General features: G+C 39.5%; 1 protein-coding gene across 1 annotated transcript in view; it reads left to right on the top strand.

The window, feature by feature from the left end:
- The window catches only part of CELF2 (CUGBP, Elav-like family member 2), a 1,030,042-nt gene that overhangs the window by 202,827 nt on the left and 807,038 nt on the right, over positions 1-20,177 (top strand). The window contains exons 2-3 of the mRNA XM_019509587.1: positions 5,274-5,315; positions 5,963-5,998. The gene's annotated coding sequence lies outside the window, so the exon portion shown is untranslated. The remainder of the gene's footprint in view (positions 1-5,273; positions 5,316-5,962; positions 5,999-20,177) is intronic.

Below are 20,177 nucleotides of genomic sequence, written 5' to 3'. Positions count from 1 at the left end.
AATCCCTGTTTTTTTTTTTTTTTTCTTTTTTTTTTTGGAATGGAATGACTGTAAATTTCAAAGCCTGGCATAAGTTTGTACATGGCAATTTTAATGAAAAATAGGCTTAATTTACTACAAATATGCATCTTCAGTTCCTTTACAGTAGGTCAGCAGTTTGCATTTTCCCATGATAGATAATAACAATTGATATAAAAAAAAGAACAAGCTCACTTTGATACAGTCAAAGCAATAGCTCAGTTCAGAGAGAGGGCTTTGATGGGGAATTCAACTGCACAGGCAGATCCTTACATTCATGTTGTCATCTGTGTGCAGTTTGAGTTAAATGTTGATCATCTAACAGCTGCTACCTGCCTAGGGTTAGGAAGAAAGGTCTCCTATAGCACTGCTGCATAGCGGTAGGTAATAGGGAATTATCAGGACGAGTCAATTTTGCATCGTGATGCTGTTCCTACCAACACTGTGCCTCTATGATTATTCATAGTCCATTAGAAACCTCAACAAAAAATAGGATACACATGGTAGGGTGAAAAAACAGAGCAAGTCTTAAAGATACTGCAATCAAACAAGAGAGTTGGAGGGAATACAAGAATGAAGTGACCCACTTAAGGTGAGACAACAGGTTGGGCATTGGAGTAGCATTTGTTCTTCTGGTTGTAGTTATTTGCCTTTGCCTCTAAATGCATTGATCTGGCAAGCAGCAGGAGGTCATTGCCTCACTGGTGTCATTTGGTATAGAATTCCCATATTCCAAAATGCCACTGAAAACACTGAATTACTTTTATTTGTCAAAGGGGAAGAGTACATGAAAAACTGGGAACCCCAGTGCATCTGTTTTGTGTTTTCAGAAAACTCTTGAGGTTAATACCAGGTTGTGGAAAACTAATAATATGTTACAAAAACCATTAGTGGAATCCATGGGTCAGCCTTGCAAGTTGATGCTGGAAAGATTGACTATGTTATAACAAGCATGTAGGCCATTTTTTACTGAAAACATTGCATAAATTTATAAGCCTCTTAAATAATCCTCCATGAGTAATATTCTTCACATCAACAAATCTTTCAAATACCTTATGCAAGCATCGTTTTATGCAAATCAGACTTTCAAAGGTGCCATATGACAGCACATGAGCTACAGCCAAATCAACCACAATGCCAGGAATAAATTCATGTTGCAAAGTCATGGTCATGGGAAGATCAGAACCGACCCCCCTCTCCACCCCCCACAAAAATAAACCAGCATTTCTTGAGTCTAGATTCACTCTTCCACAAAATCGTTTTCCAACTAAATTTATTTCTCAACATCCTAAGTTTTTAGTGCATCTTGGCTTGGCTTTCCACACCCAGAGGACTGTCAGATAGATATTTGAACAGCGATCTGTTTTTCAGATATTTAAATTAATCTATTCATGGATATGCATGGCTTGTAAACCTTCCTCTACGCACTGATCTTAATGAGATTTTGCTCTCCAGATTTCTGGTTATGGGCAAAACAATACAATTCTTTGACTCGGGTATACGTGTTGAATATGAAATTTGTCTGTGCATTTCTACCTCTCACCTTGGTATCTGGATATAATGGTATCTAATATATGTCACGTATAAAAAACTAGAGAGGTAATTAGCCATGTTAGTCTCAAGTTAGGCAGAATTGAGTATAGGGTGGCACCTTAGAGACTATTTCAGAGATGCATAAGTTTTCACAGGAAACAGCCTACTACACTTTTTAATAGTGAAGGCATTTAACCTTGCTAAACTCTGTATGGCTTGTATATTTGAAATTGTGCACGAGCATTGAAAAATCTACTGACACTTCATTCTAACAAACAACACTTTCCACAAAATACCTCAGTGGTGTTAAGGTTGAGTTTAGCATGTATGTACCATTTACATTGAAATTAAAACTGTTTATATCCGAATGCAGTCCAGCACGGTAGATTTTATTTTTCTCGCAGGGTAGGTTTGCTATTGAAATTGTTAATTAACTAAATTTAATTAGTTAAATAAAGGGCTCTCTAGTTGCTTAACCTTTAAGGGTCTAATTTATTAGCTTTGTGAAGAGTTACTTTAAGTATTGCCTGAATATTCAGTCCAACTCAACCAAGTTGCATGCTGCGTAACTCAATAAATATACTATCTTGAAAAACTTTGAAACATGTCATCTTAGATTAACTAACTCTCAGCAAATTGTCCAACACAGCTGTAGTGGAATAACTACTGTGCTGTAACTATCCTGGTGTAATTCTCCCATGCGTATGCTCAATTTTGGAATTAAAATGACTTTAATTATTCTGAAATACAGCATACGTGCTGAAGAGTTACGTCAGAATAATTTATTCTGCTCCTGCTATGCTATGCCAGTCATTTGTAGACAAGCCCAATGATGGGAGCCTTATGCAAAAGGCTTACACTGGGCATGTCTAGATGTGAAATTAATTTGACACAATAAAGTTCAGCACAGTTTGTAGAGTTTATTGCTCCCAGGCACAGCGTCTTCATGTGTGCCCGGGACCACAGCATGTTAAACTGGGCCAGTGCAGCCCCAACTGGCTGGAAGTCCAGGGGGTCAGCCTGCCACTCTGGGGCTGCTCCTGCCCAGCTTATTGTGCTGCAGAGGGGCTAGCTGAGTCACAAGTGTGCTACAGTGTGGGGCTAGCCAGCAGGCAGCCCTGCACTGTAGCACCTTTGTGCCCTAGCCAGCCTCAGTCACCGTCTACACGTGCATTGCCATGGAGTAAATAACTCCACCATAAAATAGTACTAGTGTTGGGCAGTACTGTCATATGGCAGAGTTATTTAGTTTACTCCTGCCTTAATAGCAACACTCATGTAGATGGTGAGACTTTACTGTACAGCTAATTAGGCAACTCCACAGTAAGCATCTCCTGTAGTTGCACCCACTCAGTGGCAAACTGTGCACATCTCTGTTTGGGAGCATTCCCACTTAGGCAAAGGAAAGCATTTTTTAAGTATACTAGACAGGCTGGCAAGCTTGCTGTTTTAGAAGGCATCAGACGGCTTGAGTTTTCTTGCTGTTTACTCAGATTCCCACTGTTGGTCCCTGGCATGAATCTATCAAATATTGGTAATGGCTAAAAAGCAAGTTTTTCATTGTTTCTTGTTTGAGATGCTTGTGCACTTGCCCAATACAATCAAGGTCTTGCCTTCCAAACAAATAATCGAGTTGTTGGTCCCAAAATTTACAGCATAGGTGGTTGGGAGACTCCAGCAAGTTTCCAGCAGACTCCAACAGACATACATCAAGGCTGAGGTAATAAGATGGACAAGAAAAGAATAGGGTTTTTTTGCCTGAATTCAAATGGAACTTGAATTCTAGTGTCAAAAGAGAGAGAACATGAAGCTTGTGTGAACTTGAAAGGATTGACTTTGCTACAAGGTCAGGCTCCTAGATAAAACCAAACTATAAACATCAAAGAGAATAACATACTTTAATACTTTATTACAGATTTATGGTATTCCGAGAAATATGTTATAGACCTTTCAAGAGCTAATAGTGTATACCTAGATGAGGACAATTTCAATCCAATTTTAAAAGATGAATTCCTGATTATTTTGATTATTCTTATTTACTGTTTTTTAATACAACCTTTTGAGAAGTAAAGTTCAGATAACCTTAAGAAAATGTTTCATTTTCACATGCCTCTACTTTTCCTGATGTTTAATGACAACCAAAAGTGTCAGAAACAATCATCAGGAACTATTATCAAGCTATCTCTGTTCCGACAAGAAATAGGGAGTACAGAAATCAAACAAGAAAACTTGTAAGCTTTCCACTACTACTTCTTTATACTTCAAGTTGGATAGCTTTAATGTATGTAGAGTAAGACTCCAAACTTTTTAGTAGTGCAATATGAAGTCGAATGCTGGAATCTTGATGGAAACAAAATGATCCTCCCAAATCTGCTCTGGGGAGGCCACAAGTCTAGAGTATTTTGATAAGGCAATTTCAGAGAGGCTGTTTCTCTGATCATCTGGCAGATATTATGGAGGCTTTCAGTCTCCAGCGTGACCTGCTTTGAGTGGGAAGAGGAGGAAAGAAAAATGCCTGTCCAAGTAGATTACAGCATCTCCCTTAGAAAGAGCTCAATGATCATCCTCTCTTCTCCTGTTTTAAATGCTCTTGCAGTCTACGTTATGTAGGTAGCCTCTGACTAGCTGGGTTTCTGTTCTCCAGCTGAAGGAATGCCTGTTTTAAATGAAGCGCCCATCCACCTGCAAGGTAGTAATGGGTTGTATTGACAGGTAGCCCCAAAATATTATGGGACTTTTGGTAGATTTCTCTAACAGTAACCTGAACAGAGTTATGATCAGAGTTTCTCTCTGCAATGGCTTTAAATCTCGGATTACTCCTCCTATAAGCAGATCATTTTAAAACTGGCATAGTTTAGGACTCTCTGAATATGAACACTCAAAGAAAGCAGTGCATCAGCAAAGGTTCTTGGCCATTGACAGGCTTCAATGTGTTGGGATGTATGCCACTTAACAGTGGGACCAATCATGCTCCATGTTCACCAGCTAATAAAACAAATCAAATAACCTCTCTCCTCTCATTGCCTTTCTGGTGGCATTTTTAATTTTAGCTTGACTGTTGAAATGTGGTAGGGGTGTTAGGTAGCCTAGCCATACTCAGAAACTGGGCGCTGCAGAATGTACTGCATGTTCTCACGTTCTGCTTATGCACCAATGTAACTAAGTATTTGAATAATCTTTTTGAGGTCAGTGAAGCCATTTGCTTACTTAGTTATGAACGTTCACCGGTATTTTACCAACTTGGGCCACTAATGATTTTGCTCCTGACAGTTGCTTAAAGTCTAATTCCGGCCTTTGCATGCCTCTTTCTCCTGACTTGCTTATATACATTGAAGCAGAGAATTTGGCATTTAATAGCTATTGTTGTCTAGTTAAATGCATTTTCCTTTCATCCCCATACTAAAGTAGTGCTCTTTTAGTGCTATGTGCACTAAAATGTTCACCAGCTGCATACCAGGTGCAAGATTTACATTCTAAACAAGTTATTTAGTATCTTGATGAGAGTCTGATCATTTCAGATTTAAACAGTTATAATCTGAGGCCCTGACCCTCAATTCAACCAAAGCATCTGAGCCTCAATTCCTAATTTTGCTCCTGTTCAACCGGAAGAAAGACTTGAATATTTGGCCAAAGAATAAAGCAAAGTGCTGACTTAGCTCTGAATCAGCAAAATGGAAAACTATATGTTGTTTTTAATTTCTGTTCATACTTTTATTCGTTAGGTCTACAGACGTACGAACTAAAGGCATTAACCAGTTGAAGAGGTAAGAGTCAAATTTTATCTGGGATTTAAAATTTACTGTTTTTATTGAGTTCTTTCAGTTTCCTACTAATATTATTATACCATAAGCAAATGATCTGATTGGCCTCAAGTGTCTACTACTTATGGACCTTTTATTTTCTTGGGCGGGGGGGTTGGCACTTTTATATCTTGTTACTACTTTTTCATGTTTACTTCTTTTATTTCCAAATTTTAGCAGTCATATTTTTAATAAAAATAAGATTAACATAGCAGCAATGTATGCAGGTCAACACAAGGAAAGGCAGCACGGTGATGTATATTTTGTTATTGGGAAGCAGGGGAAAAATAACCCCTCTTTCAAAGCAAAATTTTTTGGGTTTAGAAACTTTTCCTTAATCCCAGTATGCACAAATATGCTCCAAACTGTGAAAATTTGATATAGCTTTCCTGTGATTATGTGAACTTTATCAAGACAGTTAAGGAATAATTTAAATAAACACCTCATATCATGTTTTTAACACAGTAGTTAGAATATATAGTTATTGTTTCTAGCAGAGCCTTATTAACATTTACAAGGGTTCAGAGCCCAGAAGATAAATTACAGCCATATCAATAGATTACTTGATCATCGTTTAATAAATACATTTTTTTTCTTTCTCCTTTCCTTAGATAGTCAGCTTTTTGCACCTGAATATCAAGATCTAGGTAAGCTACAATGATAAATGATTCCTTCCAGTATCATATTCTATTTATAGCATATTCATTCATTAGGGTTTTTAATTTGTTTTGGTTTTGTTGATTTTCATGCTTGCATGTATTTCTTTAAAAAAAATCATTATGGTTCGTATGTCTTTCTTTTCAATATTATAATCCAATTACTTTCTCAGTAAACAAGCATTCTTCCCGTTTATGTGTAATGAACTACAAGTAGGAGTGATTTCTGATTAGACAAGCTAATTTTGAAAGGACAAACGGAATCAAGCAACAAACTGTATTATTAGCAAAATATACCTTGTTAGATGACAAATGAGACTGATTATATATGGTGAATATTGGCGGTACTTGATATTAAGATATAATAAATGACAATTGTCTTGTTTAACTGCTATTTATAGCTCATAGTTAATTTTCTGCCATTTAGTTGGGCCTGCTAGTCTTTGTCATTGTCCTACATTGAGCCTAGGCAAGATCGTGGCTTTTAGTTGGACCTTCACTATGGGGGCCAACATCAACAATAAAGAGTGTTATTAGGAATTCATAGGGAACCAATTACATGGCATATCATTCACAGAGTAAGAATCCAACCAAGCCCCCTATTCAGCAAAGTTGTAAAGCATTTGCTTAATTTAGGCATGCAATCAATGCCGCTGAAGTCAATGTGACCATTCTTGTGTCTAAGGTTAAGCAGGTATTTGCTCAAGCCCTGCTGACTTTGGGCATTTAATGTAATAGACTCTTGGGTTCACTGCTAATCCCTTGATAAAGCTTATCAATATTGTCAATTATTCATCTGTTCATCACTGTGAGCTGTGAAATGCCATGGTCAGAACACAAGGGTGAAAAGCAAATGCCATGAAATTTTTTTTTTTTTTTTAACCAAAAAGGAAAGCCCTCTTTAATTTACAATAGAAATCTGTTTTTTGTTTTTCAAAATATGCTATAGAAATCCTCCTTGCCATTTTGTTCAACAACAAAAAAATATGTGAGTTGGATGGCAGCTGCATTTTTTTTCCTTGACTTCCTCCTTTACACCTCTTACTGCTTGCTCGTGTATGTTTTTAACCAGTTATGCAAGCTCCATAACTCACTCAGCTGACCTGTTGCTTTAGTTTTTCTTTCTTCCCCTATATAAAAACAAAAGAAAACGGTGTGCGCAGGAATTAACATGGATGTTTGCTTTTAAAAACATGGACATTTGAGCATGTGATGTTTTGGACAGCAATGATCAAAACATGACCTCAGGCCCCAGTCTGGCAGTCGCATCTGCAAGCATAGATCACTTAGCCTATCTGGAGCTCTGCTGATTGCTGGAGCTCAGCCAGGGCAGATTTGATTTCAGGATTGTGACCTTAATTTATTAGTCATTAATAGTAGCAAAGGCAAGGAGGAACTCAAGACTTCTTTCAAGACCCATTGTTTTGAACTGCTTCTTAAATAAGTATCCAGTAGCTAATTGAATAACTTTGTGGTGATGTATTCTGTTTTTCCCTACCACTCGAAATTTTTCCCAGTTTGTTTTATTGTTTGGTAAATATATTTTATTTATATGCTATTTGCTCAGGTGTATAGGTTCAAGATGACTGGCTTTTCCTCTGTTCTGGTAAATTCAAAAGTGCACCAGTAAAGCAACATAGCTAGGATAAAAGCACAACAAGGAGGGGAAATTGTGGTTCAAAATGAAGCCCTTCGTTCAGTAAGGTCCTATCAGTCTATATACTATTACTAAGGTAAAGTGGGAAGAGGAGAGAGCTCCCCTGCCAACCTTATTGCTAGTAATATATGTAGTAAAATGTGGGAGACTGCTTAGTGATTTTTGTCACTCAAATAAGTGAGATGATGGATGAGACTGAGCTGGACCTTGCAGTTGGCTAACCTGAGAGCAATAGGGCTTGTTTCTGCTCTCAGGTTTAACACTCCTTATCAGTGAGGCTTTCCAAAAGCTACTTCTGAGAACAATCACCTGCCTGAAAACTTGAGGAGTTTCCCTGGTTGCAAGTGTGGGGGCCTGGATATATCTCTCCGCCTGTGTCTGTCAGAGAGGAATTTAATGACAGAGGTGCATGCTTTTTGGGTACAGAATGCAGAAGAATGGCAGACTTGTCAGCAAAGAAACTACCTGGTGCTGTTTTCAGATGTACTTATGGAAACAGACCTTGGTATACCAATGTGTAGTCGGGGGAACCCTAAGAGTATGCCTGAGCCATATAATTTGGTTCTCATCCTAATGGAGACAATGCAAGGCCCTGCACGGTGACTCAATCATTGGGTGAATAGGGCACAATATGAGTACTGGTGCTTAAAGTGCACAAGGTCAGTTGAATGCAATTAAATGAAGATGTATCATCATGTTATGGGCATGTTACTATGGCATGACACTAACTACCATTGCTTATTTTTAGACCCAGCAGTTAAGCAATTAGCAGCTGAGTCAGCTAACCCAGCTGACTTGCTTAAATTTCTTTTTTGTGTTCAGCATCTGATATTCTCCATTGTGTTTGGAGCAAGGAGGAATTTTACATGTCACCCATTACCATTGTCTGTTGTAATGGATTTCCATTTGTTCAAGCTTTCTTTATCCTCCCTTAGAAAATTGTAAATAACTCTCCTTAAGTAATTTTGAAGATTTTCTGCTTTCAAACAGTAGAGAAATACTATTTACAACTATTAAGAGGTCAGAGTTTTACATTGTCCTCTAATGGTGTATTGTATCATTATATTATCTCAAACAGCAAATTTTACTTTTGTGAAAGACTCAGTTAAGTACTGCCAGTTAGTGCTCTTGGAAGCAGGCAAGAGTATCTGCAGATGCAGCTTAAGCAAATATTACTCCAATCTTGGGGAGATTAGGGGTGAATCCATCTTCCTACCATCTCCAGAACAAGTACTAGGCAGCAGACGACCCCTTTTGCTATGGGCATCACTAAAAACCCACAACATGCCAGTGTCCTGTTATGTGGCCTTTAGGAAAGAAAAAGCAGCGAGGGAGCCAGCCAGAGATGGTAGGAGTAGTTGCAGAGCAGCTTAAGTAGATGCATGGACCACCTGCACCCTTGCGGTATTTTCTACAGTTTTAACAAAATATTATATTCCTTGTGCTCCATCCTCTGCTCACCCTCCCCTTCAACATCTCTTCATCTCAGCCTCATTCAACACCTGCCCACATATCCACCTCTGTCCTTTTTTGCCTTCCCACTGTCCTGCCTCCAAACTTTCTGTTTTGTTCATCACTTCCAACTCTCCAAAACTAATGCAATGAAACCAAATGGGATGTTTGCCATCATCATGTGCTGCAAACATTTTCTCACCTACTTTTTCATCTCTTCCATGTATTGTAAGCTGTTTGGAGCAGGGCTGCCTTGTGCTGTTTGTACAAGGAGCAAGCTAAGTTGATGCCTAGGCATTGCCATAAACCCCCCCACCCCTCCTCCCACACGATTAATAATAAAACTTGAAGAGGAGGCTTTGTATGTGGATATGCAACTGGCAATTAACACTTTCCAGTATCCAGTACAGGCCATGATTTCCAAGCTTTCATAGATATGTGCACATTGAAGAGAGATCTGATGGATCTCTCCTGCAGCCATCCGCAGAATTGAAGAACCTCTTCCTCAGTCCTCTGATTTGTACAATATTAGGAAAGTATTTGAGTCGCATTGTAGGTGTGATGGTCCAGAAGATGTGAGAGAAGCAAAGGTTTATGTGGGTGAGAGCTTTTATTGGACCACCTACATGGTTGCGATACACTTACAAGCTTTTGACTGCAGTCCGTTCTTCTTCAGGTCTCTTAGGGGAGTTGTTGGTTGGCTGGTTGGTTGTTTTTTGTCTTTTTGTGGGGGGGAGGGAGGGTGTTGTTTTGGTTTGTTTTTTTAACCCATTCCTGTTTCCTCTCCATTTTCTGCACCTTTGAGAAGCAGATAAGCTAGTTCTCCTTCTATGTTATGTTGCCTGGAAGTTGCAGGCAATATGATTCTTCTTTACAACAAAGCTCCTAGGTTAATCTAGATGCCAGAAGGTATAATCAGAGACCTGCCAGTCAATCAGTGACAAGTAAGAGCTGAAGAAAATTCAGCCTGAAAGTCTGAGAGCCTGACTGCCAGTATAGGTTATGCTCGATGGTTTTATTTGATGGCTTTCCGAAAGAGAAGCTAAAGTTAGGTTCCTACGTGGGAACCTTCCCTCCTATTTTCTCAGCCCTTTACAACAGGTAAAATGGCTGGAGTTGCATAAAACCTCTGGGCATTTTTACATGTGCTCCAAAGGAGGAGGGGGGAAGAGTTGGCAATTTACTTAGAGCGGCTCCAAGAGCTGCCCTAAGTAAAGCACCGCCACATCTCCTGTATCATCGTCCCCGTGCTTAAAAATGGTGGTAGGGGCACTTGATCTAAAGCTTGTTCAAGCTTTGGTTCAAGCACCCCCACTACCATTTTTAAGCTCAGGGACGCTGATACACAAGATGCAGAAGGCAGCTGGAACGCACCAATTGCCGCACTCCAGCAGACTCAATTAATCGAGTCTGCTCCAACACGTTGGAGTTCCAGCACGTCGGAGCAGCCTCCGTGCTTGTGTATGAGTGCCCCCTGGTTCCTACTGGGCTTGGCTTCACCCAAGAAAGGCACCATGAATTTAGTGGGGGTGAAACATCAGCATCCACAGGACACGGTATTGGGGAGCCCCCCATGGAATAATTGCAGACCATATAGCTTCCTTGGCTGCTCTGAGTTAGAACGGGAGCCTTATCCAGATCCCAGAAGATCCCAGGACTAAGAAGCTGTCAAGTTGGAGCTGGCCCCAATGATCTTCCGAGGTCCCTTCCAGCCTTACAATCTATGAATCTATTAATTACAATCTATGAAAAAGTTAGCTTACAGTCTCACTCTTAAATGGCCTCTCTTCTGGAAGTCCCGAGTACTTAGTGGCTCCCATTGAAGTCAATTTCTGAATCTCTGTGGTTGAAAGAATAGCAGCTGTTTATAATCTCTCAGAATTGAGGTAGGCAAGGAGCTAAGCAGGTTTCATTTTACATGGGATTGTAAGGTCTGATAATCTGCAAGATGCTGGAATGGTAACTAATGCTGTCAGTACCAATACACTTGATCAAACACTGGTCCTGGGGGAGAAAGAAATGAACCCTGTGTTACCTTTGGCCCTTAAAGCTGTGCTTGGTTTTGGCAACCAAACTAGTTATTTTAAAGGGCTGTCATTATAGATGAGAATCAAGCTGTTGCCGTTAAGAGGGCATATTATAGACGCATCTTCTTCAAAGCAATTTTTCAAATCTTACATTTTTTTTCTTTTAATTTGGATGCTGAGAACTTGCCCATTGTGATATTATTCTAACTGAATTCTTCTTGTCCTATCACAGAACGTAGGAGTCTTGCCTCTGTGTTTCCAGTGTAATGAAACTCCCAGTTCATTTTTTCCATGTCATTTTCACCTGGAAAATATACTAATATTGTATCCACAATAAAAAAGTGTATTCTTCTAAATGAGTGGCTAGTTAACAAAATACCAACTCATTTTATTCACTTTGCTGTATTTGTTTCTCTCATCCTGTTTTCATTTCTTAGCCTAAAAAATATCTACTATCAACAGCAAAACCGAGAAGTCTTTTGATATCTTTGCTGATTGCCAATTTCACTCTAAAGTATAAATTCTTACAGCATAAAAGAGTGCTTGCCCCTCTTTCCATTTTCTCATAAAGACAAAACCACTGTTATCCTGATTGTACAGAACTGGAGGTTGTATGACTCCTTCCTCCCTTATTCTACTCAGTCATTCCATGTCTAAATCCCTCCAATTCGTCTTCTGTTTTTGTGTGTTTCAGTAGCTGAAACCTCCCTCCCTTTTTTCCTCAGTTTCTGCAACTCGTTTTCCTCTGGCTTCCCTCTAGTCTGAATGAGATGATCCCACCAAGATTATGTTCAAAGTCTATAGTTCTGACCACATGACCCTCTCAGAGCCCTTTTCTCTGCAGCATCAACTTCCTAAGATACTTCTAAATGGCCATCACCATAAAAGGCCTGGGGTACAGAGAGAGGCCGAGTCATCCAGGGTTATACAGATGTTTAGTATCTGTATCTATTGCCTTAACCACTAGACCCAAGACTTCAAGTAAAGACAGCATCTCCACCCTGGTTGAGGAACCTGGAAGTGAGCACTATGTGAGTTGGCTTTTGCCATACTACTGGCAGTATATACAATATTTGTTCTGATTCTTTGGTCCTGGATGGGCCGTGATTGCACAGCATTCAATGATTTTTTTTTCACATCTTCAGGCTGGTTTGTCTATCTGTAATGAATACAAAACATAGATGGGGCAGCAGAGATGAGTGTTCACTTATTACTCACTTGTAACAGTTGCTGTTGTAGGTTGGCGATTGTAGTGCAGTGGTTCCCAACCTTTTATTTACCGCGGCCCAGCAGGAGCGGGACAGGGGTGTGTGGAGCCAGCTGCCTCCCTCCCAGGGTTTCCCTGCCACCCGACTAACCCTGGAAGCTCAGCTGTGGCCCCAGAAGCCGCTCACCCTGGTGGACAGATGGGGGTCCAAGCAGTGGGCTTTTGCCATGACCTGGCAACCAACCCATGGCCTGGTGGTTGGGAACCTCTGATATAGTGAATTTAGTGCAGGTAAAAGATACCATAAATCAAAGCCTTTTTCATAGAACCAAAATGAGTGCAGTATGACATGGACCGTATAAAGATTCTGCATATCAATCTCAAGATGTGCTCCATCTAGAAATAGAGAAGTAGTTGCCCCTGAATTAGGGAAGCCCTGTATTTTTGATTCCAAAGCTATCCACTTCTGTTGAACTGGATGGGCATGAAGACAATTGTAAAACCTGCCTCTGTTGGAAGTTTCATCAAAATTGCACAGCCCTGTGAAATATTTTGAGTGAGATGAATCAGCATTTTGCAACAGAGGGAAAATGTTCTGGTTGGTATGCTTGCAGCTCTGCTTCAGTATGCTGCAGCTCTAGTTCCCATATCAAGGACAACTGAAACAGCCTTTTGGATAAGGACTGTTTTCCTTTGTTGTTTTAATGGCACTACAAATGGCTCAGACCATAACATAAGCACAAGTCAAAGGAAAATTCTCTAGCAGTCAGGTTTTCCTTTTTTTCCTAAGTTTCCAGGACAGTTCAATTGATGGTCCCTCTACTGATTCTACCAGGATCTTTCCTCTTGGCTTACACACTGATATATTTATGCTGCATATAACCAACCCACCTAGGATCAGTCAGTGGTACAGAATGCCTTAAGTATACTTAATACATGAGCCTACTCCTGGGCACATCAGGCTGCGCACCCCAATAAAACTCAGCCTCACAATTTCAGAGGCTTAATGCAATGTTTCAACTAGTGATTTTTTTTTTTCTGGCTAAACTGGTCTTCAGTTCAGAGAGAAAATCAGGTTAATTTTTCTCCTTTCTCATATCTACCTCTGAAGTTTACTTAATGTCCAAGGTAGCATAATTTATTTTTCACTCTAATTTTCTCTGCTCATAAAAGGGGAACTATGATCTCATGAAACTGACATTAAATTATCAAACAATAATGAACAGCCTAATGAAAATCTTAAGCAAAAGTCATTGTAAATTAGTTATTTGCTATACTGACAACACAAGCCTTTGTAAACCTGATATTGTTCTTATGTAAACTCCTGAATGGAGACTTTCTCAAATAAATTACTTAATAACATCAGAGAGTCATTGGCTGTGTAAATATATCCCAGGGGCACGCACAAAGATTTCTGAATTTAAATGTTCAATAGAATATCATATTTGTCACCTTTACTAACGAGTTTTTCCTTATGAAATCATTATTACCATGAAAAAAGTTAAATTTTGTATCTAATTTCTTGAGTTAATGCTCTTTGAAGACCCTAAGGGTTTGAAAGTTCCCTTACTGGAATGCATCATTTACATAATTTTCATAGCCCCAACACTTTACTCTGCTATGACGGCGCATTTTTTATGCTTCAAGGTAGCAGCTTTTATTTTTCTATACACAAAACAATTAACAGAAAAATAACAGGTAATAAAGCCAATTCATTCTCAAGCATTATGTTAGCTATGAAGGGCCATATTTCTTGGCTCTGCCACAATACCGCTGCCTGAGTGATAGGTCAGCCTATGATGATCTTGTTTCACACTATGAAAATATTTGATTAGAATGGGGAAACAATTGAGTTAAATGAGATTAGTGAGCTTTCCATCATTTTCAGGTTGACATTTGTAAGCATGCAGTAGCATGGCCAGATTTTTAAATAGGCGAGACGGTTATAGCCCAGCTCACTTGCTATGAATGTATTTGCTACCTGACAAGTTTCCTCAACTTGCCAGGATAATATAAATCCTCCGCTCCCCCCGTACAGACAGGAAATTGTTATCTCCACAAGTATGCTAACCTTCTGAGAGCAGTGCAACATGCAACCTTTGACCAAGCATTTTCTTGACTGACCAATTTCTGGCTCTTGTTCCTAATATTAAACTTTTATTAAAGTAGTGGCTTGAGACTCCAGCTGAGAAAAGGGGCTCATTACGATAAGCTTTGTGCAAACAATAGTCCCTGCCCTGAAGTGCTTATTTCAGGTTAGTTGGAGAACTTAGTACTAGATCTCAGGACTGCATGCTTAGTGCCATCCCTACTAGATAGTATCATTATGTCCTGATTTGATTTAATGTTCCAGTTGTTTGGGTCCTATGTGGGACTGGGGAGGGTTGCTAATCTGTTTTGTTGCTGAATAATGTAACATGCCCAGATGCAGATAGGGAAAATGCACTGCATGTTTTTGCACAAATTCATGGAAGTAATATATTCTGTCATCCTTCAAAACTGATTTTTCACCAAAAATAAATGTTCAGCATCAGACACATCCACCTTGAGCCAAAGACAAAGGAAACAGTATAGTACAGTAAATGTGGATTTTTTTAAAAACAATCTGGCTGTATCTCAAAATCCCCTGAATTCTCTTGAAACTTCCATAAAATACTCTGGGTTTGCTTAAAGCAGGTAAAGAAGAACAAAAAAAGGCAAACATTTTCTACATAGCTACAGAATTTCTACACGTACCTCAAAGGATTTGTATCATAATTTTATGAGTAATCTTTGATGTCATCAGGCAAGCTAATCCCAATAGTACCAAAGGTGTATTCAATGATCAAAAGACTATGGAAAACTTAAATGAAAAGGAAACTTGCTGTATAAAAGGAAAACCAAACACTATGAAATTTGAAATCCAAGTCTATAATGTGTCTTAAGAGTAAGCAAGAGTTTAACTCAAAGATAAGATTTGACAGAATGAGACCAATGATCCCTGTAAGTCTGTCTTCCACCACTTTCATGATGGTCCTCCCCTGCCTTATTTCCTTGGATGAACTGCACTGCCTACTGTGGAGGAGATATAGACATGTGTGACCAATTATGTTCAAACCTAAACGTTTATAATTTTATCAATTTGACGACATGTGCATGTGTAGGAGTTTACTGTCTCTCAATTTCTTCATTCAGTTTTCTCAGTTAACAACTTAACACATTATTTCCTGGCTCAGATTGCTGGAGAAGTCTTAGGAGTAGTTATAATTAGAAGTGTAGATTGCATTTATGTACATACGAAAGCAAGAATCCGTCATTCAAGTTTGTTCATTCGCCCTCTTTCCTCTTTCACTAGCCTGTCATCACCCTGATGCTTCCAAAAACTGAGTGTTTTCTTTGCGTCAGGTCATGCCATTCAGTTCATTATGTGCCTTTTTATGAATGTCCAAACACGGCAAGTCCACACAATATTTTTCGGGGAAGTGTTAAGATTGTTTGTGAATGCCAGTATCCAGTTGGCAAACTATTTAATGCTATTTACTGCCTCCTACAGTTTTACACTTGTCTCTTCCATATACACTGGATGCAAAGCGAATCCCTATGTTTGTGTTTTCTTGCTTTTTGCATGACAACACCCCTTTACCTAGAGTCTGATCCAAAGCTCACACAAGTCTGTGGAAAAATGTCTGTTGCCTTCAGGCATTTTTGGATCGGGTCTACAATAAAGTCTCTGTTCAGCATTAACTGGTTGAGAATGCCTAACCAGTGCTCTAACTTGGCTCCAATATAGTCTCAGTTTCTTGTGGACTCTCTGGGTTAATTGTAGTGACAAAAATCATAAATCCCCAATTAAAACTTTCTATTTAACTTTCCCTTATTAGAAGTGTATGCCTAGGGGAATCTAGGTGAGAAGGTCTCTGCATTCAATATTGTTCCATAAATTTGCTTAGACCTACAGCAGTGAGAGGAAAAAAAAAAAAAGACTAATAGTATCAGGATGGTGGCATCTTCTGATTAGAACTGCCCTTTTCAGCTAAATACCTATCGCAGGGTGAGCAATTCTTGGACATCTTTTATTACATGACTATTTTGGTTCTGCTTGTATTCGTATTGCCAAAATGTTCTCTTCTCATCAGAAACTGATGCTCCAAAAGTATTCCCATATGCCGAAGTTGTGATTCAGTGGAGCACATTTTTACCTTTCTTTCTTCGGAGTTTATTTTGGAACTCAAACTTTAAAAGACCTGCTGGGTAAGAAGTTCTCCAAGCTGTCCCAATGATTTTCATTATTACACAATTTGGGCTTGTAACTTTAGTTCTCAGAAATAAAATATACATCAAGGAGCACTTTACTTCCTAGCATAAAATTAAATCATAATTTGGATAAGAATTCACAAGAAAAGGGAAGAAGTATTTGGTTTAATTTTCTTGGAAATCTGTGCCTACTAACTGCTTTGCTTTGCTCGGTGTCCACATACTGTCAGCTTTTCCATTCGTGTATCTTTACTATGTGTTTTACTTTATATAGTAGGTAACCAGTATGTGGCCCTGTATACATTATAATTTAATTAAATAGCTTGAGATTGTCTTTACTGTATCGAAAGACTTAGCATTCAACTGATTGGGCACATCCACACATGTGCTTTACTGTGCAGTAGACTAATTTACTGCACAAGAAAGCATCACCGTCTACATGTACATGGCAATTGGGCTGGCATAGACTAATTTACAGCACTGTTAGATAGTCTCATCAGACACAGGTACTATCTGATACTGGAGTATATTACACACTTAAGTGCATGTGTACACGTGATGTTGGGATTAGTTTACTCTAGCTCAAATTTCATCAGAGTTTTTTCAGTCACATTAATTGCACGTGTAGACACACCCATTGTGGTCTACTGATAGTTACCCAAGGAAAAAGCTCCAATAAAAGACAGCTTTTAATCTAGCAGAAAAAAACTTGTAACAAAACCCAGTGATTGAAAGCTAATGCTAGACAAATTCTGGTATATTTTTCTAATATTTAGTTGTTCTTGGTGTATGACTTATGCAGAAATGTCGCAGCTTCTACACTGCTTAAGACTGGCTCTCTTTCTAAAAGGTACTGTAACTGAAACAGAAATTGTTTAATGGAAAAATTACTGTGCAAAGTTCTTGGCCTATATGATATAGGAAGACAGACAACAAACTTATCATAGCAGCTTGCTCTGGGTTTAAAAACTACAAGCTTATTTATATGTTTGTTACAATCACTGAATAGGCTGTTTCTCCCAAGACTCTTCCAGGAATCTGCCCACAATGGCAAGTGCGGACTTACTCCTTCTCTTTGGAGTGTTTCCAGTCATTCTGACCAGCTCTTACACTGCTATGGTTACTAACTGATGTGTTGTAAAAATACAATGTTTTTTCACCTGCCAGAGCTTCCCTTTAGGAGGTTCTGGACAGTAAATATCATATTTTTTCACATGTAATATACAACTTATTTTTGCAAAAATCAGCTGCTGGAAACTGGGACGCATATTATAAGCTAAGGAATACAAAAATAGCAGTTTCTGCATAGTAAGCCCCTACCAGGGAAAGTGAAAGTAATGTTGCACCTTTTCCACAAGGGGCACATCTACATTTGTGCTTTAATGCACATTCACCTATTTTAATTCACATTAAAGCATCACTTAAGAAACCGTGCTAGGTAGTTAATGTGCATTAAGACAGGCTAATGCATATTTTCCTAGTACCTCACAATGGAGGGCATTTATACACATGCTCTAGGAGCGGGGGGAGGTGCTTTAATCAGAGTGGCTCTGACCACTCTAATTAAAGTGTCTGGAAACAAGCTTTAGATAAAGCACCCCTGCCACCATTTTGAAGCACAGGGACACTGATACACAAGAGGCAAAAGGCTATTGGAGTGCAGTAATTTCCACACTCCAGCAAACTCCTCGAGTAGAGCCAAGGAGGTGATCCTCCCCCTCTACGCGACACTGGTCAGGCCACAGCTGGAGTATTGTGTCCAGTTCTGTGCGCCCCATTTCAAGAGGGATGTGGACAACATGGAGAGGGTCCAGAGGAGGGCCACCCGCATGATCCAGGGACAACAGGGCAGACTCTACAGTGAGAGACTGCGGGACCTGAACCTATTCAGCCTCCACAAGAGAAGGCTGAGGGGGGACCTGGTGACCGTCTATAAACTCACTAGGGGGGACCAGAAGGGTTTGGGGGAGACGCTGTTTCCCCTAGCGCCCGCTGGCATAACAAGGAGTAATGGGCACAAGTTGATGGAGAGGAGGTATAGATTGGACATCCGCAAAAACTACTTCACAGTTAGGGCGGCTAGGAGCTGGAACCAACTTCCAAGGGAAGTGGTGCTGGCCCCTACCCTGGGGGTCTTTAAGAAGAGGCTGGATGCCTACCTGGCTGGACTCATTTGAGTCCCGTTTCTTCTTTTTGGGGTTTTGTTGTTCTCCTGCCCTGGCGGGGGGTCGGGCTAGAAGATCTACTAGGTCCCTTCCGACCCTAAATCTATGAAACTATGAAGCTATGAAACTCGATTAATCGAGTGTGCTCTGAAGTGCTGGAACTCCAGCAAGTTGGAGCAACGTGCCTGCTCATGTATATGGGCCTGGAGGTACCAGATATAATGTGCTATGTGCACATTTAATGCACAATTTAATGTGCTTTAACTAAAGTGTGTTAATCCACATGTAGACATGCCCAGGGAGTAGCACAGTGAGCATTCTGGGGTCCTTAGCTGCTGCAGTTTCTTACTGCTACTTACTCTCATTCTGGAGTGTTTTATATGTAAAAAATATATATATAATAGTCTGTAGCTTCTTCAGAACAAAATCAGACCTGTCTGCCAAAAGATACACAGCACTCTAAGAAAGGGATTTTAAGTAAGTGACCCATGTCTTATCTAGGCATGGCATTCCCCTGAGTAGAGGAGGTGTAGGTTTGGGGCTCCCCATTTTTGCAGGAACCGGGTTGCAGTGTTTTGCTAAAGACTCTTCTATTAGTCCACATCTGCCTCCCACACTTGACAGTCTTTCTCCCCACTTCTTCTGGAGGGCAGACAGTATTTGAAACAGTTCATGTCCTTTGACCTCCAGATTCTCATTTCATAGCTTTTTTTGTTTAGCCATATTAGGCATGTGTGTCCTGGACATAAGCCAATAATATTTACACTGGATACTTCTCACTAGGAGCAGATCAGCCATTTACAGTAATATATACAGAACTTATTTACCAAGTACATGAAGCAGAGCAAGCATGTGTTGAACGCTTTATAGAAAAAGCAGTTTCTAAGCAGGCCACACAATACAATTAGATGGCTGTTGTTTTAAGTGCAAGTTAAACTTAATGCCCTCCAACATATAAAACATGATTGTGATTTTTAAATGTAAACGCAACACCTTGAGCACTTACAAAAGTCCATTTAAAGTCACTGTCTTCTATTTATTTCTTTGGGATTCTTTCCCCATGGTTCCTGCTGTGGAAAGCTCAGAGGGAATATGTTATAATGGAATAGCAGATAAACAAAATGAAAGGAGGACAAGGTTGGTTACTAGACTATGTGTTTTTAAAGTAATCACGCATTTTAGAAGAATGTGCTGAGACATCCAAGGAAGAAGTACATTTTTAAATTGGACTTGGAAAAGAAAAGAATGGAGGTATGGCAGAGTGGTCTCATCTAGGAACTGTAAGCATAAGGGACTATGTTGGAAAAAGGCATAAAGATGAGAGAGAGAGAGAGGATAAAAATTAAAGTATAAAATAAAAAGTCTAAATCCCTTTTCCTTGGAAGGCTTTTAACAACATCCAGGAAGACAGAGAATCTTGTATCCCTGC

Source organism: Gavialis gangeticus, unplaced genomic scaffold (genome assembly GCF_001723915.1).
Source record: "Gavialis gangeticus isolate Ggan-Ray unplaced genomic scaffold, GavGan_comp1, whole genome shotgun sequence".
In the NCBI taxonomy this organism is placed as follows: domain Eukaryota; kingdom Metazoa; phylum Chordata; order Crocodylia; family Gavialidae; genus Gavialis; species Gavialis gangeticus.
Note: the sequence above shows the minus strand (reverse complement) of the source record. Positions and strands in the feature narration are given on the sequence as shown.